Source organism: Strigops habroptila, chromosome 5 (genome assembly GCF_004027225.2).
Source record: "Strigops habroptila isolate Jane chromosome 5, bStrHab1.2.pri, whole genome shotgun sequence".
NCBI classification, from domain to species: Eukaryota; Metazoa; Chordata; class Aves; order Psittaciformes; family Psittacidae; genus Strigops; species Strigops habroptila.
The window spans coordinates 32,500,476-32,506,475 of record NC_044281.2 but is presented as its reverse complement, the minus strand read 5'-3'; positions in this window follow the sequence as shown (position 1 = coordinate 32,506,475).

The following is a 6,000-nucleotide window of genomic DNA, read 5'->3' as shown; positions in this document are numbered from 1 at the left end:
CTCAACCCACTAATGGAGTGAGAGGACCCAGACAGACAGGTGAGTGGGAAGTCTTGGAGCAGATGCCTCTCAATTATCTCAGGGTCTTTCACAGCAAAGCAAACTGGCAAGAGGCCAGAGGGGACTCTGCCAGCCTCGCATCGGTCAAAATAGTCTCCACAGGACAATTATATCCCAGTGAATCTGCACGTATTGACATATTTCTGTTGCATTGGGGGATTTTGAACTAGGTCTAATGACACTCAGGCATGCAAAGCACTGCCCTACTGTCCTGGGTTCAGCTATAGCAGTCATTTTTCTCCTTCTTAGTAACTGGTGCAGTGCTGTGCTTTTTAACTTTCAGCCTGGGAACAACGCTGATAACACTGATGTTTTTAGTTGTTGCTAAGTAATGTTTATTCCAACCAAGGACTTTCTTAGTCTCATGCTTTGCCAGGGAGGAGGGGAAGCCGGGCGGAAGCAGAGACAGGACACCTGACCCAAACTAGCCAAAGGGGTATTCCATACCACAGCACGTCCTGCCCAGTATATAAACCGGGGGGAGTTACCCGGAAGGCCTGATCACTGCTCGGGTCGGGCTGGGTATCGGTCGGCGGGTGGTGAGCAATTGTATCCTCTCCCCTTGTTATTTCACTAATCGTTATTATCATTGGTGGTAGCAGTAGTGGTTTTGTATTATACCTTAGTTGCGGGACTGCTCTTATCTCAACCCGTGGGAGTTACATTCTTCCCATTCTCCTCCCCATCCCTCCGGGAGCGGGGGGAGGAAGAAGGGGGGGGGGAGTGAGCGAGCGGCTGTGTGGTTCTGAGTTACCGGCTGGGCTCAAACCACGACAGTTCTTTTTGGCGCCCAACGTGGGGCATGAAAGGTTGAGATAACGACAGATCTGACCAGAGTGTGTTTAATCATATTTGTGATAAGCATTCATTGTTACTACTCGTCACAATGGTGATTATTTGGCTCTCAGACTTGTTGCGCTTGATCTCAGAGTTTCAGCATGTTGTACCTTACTTACAGCCACTATTTGCTGTTTTAGTGTTTATCGGCTGGGGGGCCTGGGCTAAGGTTCTTGTTTCACTGTACTTCATGGTAATGACTTGTAATACAATAGACTCATTGATCATGAAACTGGTCTGGTTTGTGCTTCCAGCGTGGCCATCACCACTATACATTGGGAGGTATATAATGAAATATTTTAGCAATTGCATATCTTTTTTTTTCTCCTCGGGGGGTAAACTTACGAAGGAAGCATTCTCTTTCACCCCCCGTTCCCCCACCAGCCTATTTGCAACAGCAGTTGAGAGTTCTGAAGGTTTTAGATGGCCTTTGAGTACCCTTGAAACCTGCCTGCTGATTGTGCTGGGGATCAGCATGTTGGCAAACATACGGAGTGTGTTTTACCCACGGCCATCCCGTCGTAGGAACATCCTATTTCGTTTAATCTCAAAAATTCAGCAGTATCAGGTTCGAATCTGGTCTAGGGTTAGACGACGATATAGGAGGACCACCAGGAGATTTTCCCTGAGGCTGGACAGTTATGAGTGGCAGGGTGTGTGGGATAGTCTGGGCAAGTACCTAGGCCAGTGGGCCCCTCCAGTGCTTTGGAACTTCACCACTGAACAAGTGCAACATCCGGAAAAACTAGTAAAACACTTAAACGAGGTGTGCTGTCGTCCTGGTTATACCAGAGAGGGACAAATCTTGGCAACGTGCTGGGGCTTGGCCTATGCCTACAGAGCCCTGCTCAACACTATCCAGCACCTTCAAAGGGAAAAAAATGTCTCTGGATCTGATGGCAAAGCAACAGACAACGCAGCTATGCCAACTACAAGCACAGCAGCTACTCAAACCCTGACCACAACAGACAACGCAACTACTCCAACTTCAAATACAGCAGTTACACCAACCCCAGTGACAAGCACAACAGCTACTCAAACCCCGACAGCAACAGACAATGTGGCTACTCCAAGCACCGCAGCCACACCAACCCCAGTGACAAGCACAGTAGCTACTCAAACCCCAACAGCAACAGACAATATAGCTACTCCAAGCACCCCAGCTACACCAACCCCAGTGACATGCACAGTAGCTACTCAAACCCCGACAGCAACAGACAATATGGCTACTCCAAGCACTGCAGCTACACCAACCCCAGTGACAAGCACAGTAGCTACTCAAACCCCGACAGCAACAGATAATGCAGCTGTTGGTGTTACTCAACTCCCAAGCACAACAGCTGCACCAACCCCAGCAATAGACATTGCAACCACTCCAATCCTAGTGGCAGACACTGCAGCCACTCCAACCACAGTGACAAACACTGCAGCTAAACCAAATGTCCAGTTTGTGACAATGTCTGTTGCCCCTGTAAGCAAAAGCAGACGAAAGGCACAAAGAGCAACCCGCGAAGCGAAGAAAGATGAAGACCCAATGCCATTACTACATGCAACAGCATCTGAACAAGAGTTACTACTACGTGGGTCAGAGGAAGAGGAAGAAGAAGAAGAGGTCACTTCTCGACCCCGGACCTCAACCGAACTGCGGAATATGCGAAAAGATTTCACCCGTCTTCCAGGGGAGCACATTGTCACCTGGTTGCTCCAGTGCTGGGACAATGGGGCCGACGGTCACGAACTAGAAGGTAGGGAAGCCAAGCAGCTGGGATCACTTGCTAAGGAAGGAGGAATTGACAAAGCGATTGCAAGAGAGAAGCGAGCCCTCAGTCTTTGGAGGCGGCTCCTGGCAGCTGTGAAGGAAAGGTTTCCCTACAAAGACGATATTACGAATCGCTCAGCCAACTGGACCACGATAGAGAAAGGCATCCAGTCCCTGAGGGAATCAGCCATTATAGAGATGATCTATCGTAGGCCGGATTCCAGGAACACATCCGTAGATCCAGATAAAGTCGAATGTACACGACCCATGTGGCGGAAACTTACACGGAGTGCGCCATCATCATATGCCCACACATTGGCATCAATGACCTGGAATGACGGAATATCACCAACAGTGGATTGCCTGATTCGTCAACTCCGAGAGTTCGAAGACAATCTCACCCCTTCCATCATTTCAGCTGTGGAAAAACTGTCCCAGGAGTTCAAACAATTGAGAGACGATTTATCCGATCTATCCAGCTCCCCACGCGTACCAACCCATGTCTCAGCTATTAACAGAAGGCGCCCTACTGCTCGAGAAAGAAAATATACGAGGTACATGCCACGGGCCACCCTATGGTTTTACCTGCGGGATCACAGAGAAGACATGAGAAAGTGGGATGGAAAACCTACTTCAGCTCTGGAGCAACGGGTGCGTGAACTGAAGAGGAGAACAATGGTCAAGGATGATCCTCCCAGGAAAGCTGCTGCTCCAGTCTCTGGTGAGCAGTTTCCCAGATGGAGCGAAAGAGCTGATTTTACTCCAGCTCCTGTGATAAGGAATACTAATCCCTTTCTACAAGACAGAAGTGGAGAATTTTGTGATCACTATTAGAGGGGCCCTGCCTCCAGCCAGGTGGAGGAGAGGGATAATCGGGTTTACTGGACTGTGTGGATCAGATGGCCTGGCACATCAGTCCCACAGAAGTATAAGACTCTAGTAGATACCGGTGCACAGTGTACTCTGATGCCATCAAGGTATCAAGGGGTGAAACCCATTTCTATTTCTGGAGTGACAGGAGGATCCCAAGCGTTAACTATGCTGGAAGCTGAAATCAGCCTGACTGGGAGGAAGTGGCAAAAGCACCCCATTGTAACTGGTCCAGGGGCTCCATGCATCCTTGGCATAGACTATCTCAGGAGAGGGTATTTCAAACACCCAAAAGGGTATAGATGGGCTTTTGGTATCACTGCCTTGGAGACAGAGGAAATTAAGCAGCTGTCCACCTGGCCCGGTCTCTCAGAGGATCCTTCTGTTGTGGGGTTGCTGAAGGTCGAAGAACAACAAGTGCCAATTGCGACCACAACAGTGCACCGGCGGCAATATCGCACCAACCGAGACTCCTTGATTCCCATCCATAAGCTGATCCGCAGACTGGAGAGCCAAGGAGTGATCAGCAGGACCCGCTCACCCTTTAATAGCCCCATATGGCCAGTGCAAAAGTCTAATGGAGAGTGGAGATTAACAGTAGACTATCGTGGCCTGAACGAAGTCACACCACCATTGAGTGCTGCCGTACCGGACATGTTAGAACTTCAGTATGAACTGGAGTCAAAGGCAGCCAAGTGGTATGCCACAATTGACATTGCCAATGCATTTTTCTCAATCACTTTGGCAGCAGAATGCAGGCCACAGTTTGCTTTCACTTGGAGGGGCGTCCAGTACACTTGGAACCGACTGCCCCAGGGGTGGAAACACAGCCCTACCATCTGCCATGGATTGATCCAGACTGCACTGGAACAGGGGCAAGCTCCAGAACACCTGCAATACATTGATGACATCATCGTGTGGGGTGATACAGCGGAAGAAGTTTTTGAGAAAGGGAGGAAGATAATCCAAATCCTGCTGAAGGCCGGTTTTGCCATAAAACGGAATAAGGTCAAGGGACCTGCACAGGAGATTCAATTTTTGGGAATAAAATGGCAAGATGGACGCCGCCAGATCCCCACAGACGTGATCAACAAGATAACAGCAATGTCTCCACCAACTAACAAGAAAGAAACACAAGCTTTCTTAGGTGTTGTGGGGTTCTGGAGAATGCACATCCCAAATTACAGTCTGATTGTAAGCCCTCTCTACCACGTGACCCGGAAGAAGAATGATTTCAAATGGGGCCCTGAGCAACAACAAGCCTTTGAACAAATTAAACGAGAAATAGTTCATGCAGTAGCCCTTGGACCAGTCCGGGCCGGGCCAGATGTGAAAAATGTGCTCTATACCGCAGCTGGGGAGAATGGTCCTACCTGGAGCCTCTGGCAGAAAGCTCCAGGGGAGACTCGAGGTCGACCCCTCGGCTTTTGGAGTCGGGGATATAAAGGATCCGAGGCCAGCTATACTCCCACTGAAAAAGAGATACTGGCAGCCTATGAAGGGGTTCGAGCTGCCTCAGAAGTGATTGGAACTGAAGCGCAGCTCCTCCTGGCACCCCGGTTGCCTGTGCTGGGCTGGATGTTCAAAGGCAGGGTCTCCTCTACACATCATGCAACGGATGCTACATGGAGTAAGTGGGCCGCACTAATTACACAACGAGCTCGAATAGGAAATCCCAGTCGTCCAGGAATTCTAGAAGTCATCATGGACTGGCCAGAGGGCAAAGATTTTGGGATGTCACCAGAAGAGGAGGTGACACGTGCTGAAGAGGCCCCACCATATAATGAACTGTCAGAGAGTGAAAAGCAATATGCCTTGTTTACTGATGGGTCCTGCCGTATTGTGGGAAAGCATCGGAGATGGAAGGCAGCTGTGTGGAGTCCCCTGCGACAAGTTGCAGAAACTGCTGAGGGAGAGGGTGAATCGAGTCAGTTTGCAGAGGTGAAAGCCATCCAGCTGGCCTTGGACATTGCTGAACGAGAAAAATGGCCAGTGCTTTATCTCTACACTGACTCATGGATGGTGGCAAACGCCCTGTGGGGGTGGTTGCAGCAATGGAAACAGAGCAACTGGCAATGCAGAAGTAAACCCATCTGGGCTGCTGCATTGTGGCAAGATATCGCTGCTCGGGTGCAGAACCTGGTGGTGAAGGTACGCCACGTAGATGCTCATGTACCCAAGAGTCGGGCCACTGAGGAACACCAGAACAACCAGCAAGTGGATAAAGCTGCTAAGATTAAAGTGGCTCAAATGGACTTGGATTGGCAACATAAGGGTGAATTATTTTTAGCCCGGTGGGCCCATGACACCTCAGGCCATCAAGGCAGAGATGCAACATATAGATGGGCTCGTGATCGAGGGGTGGACTTAACGATGGACACTATTGCCCAGGTTATTCACGAATGTGAAACATGTGCTGCAATTAAGCAAGCCAAGCAGTTAAAGCCTCTCTGGTATGGAGGACGATGGCTGAA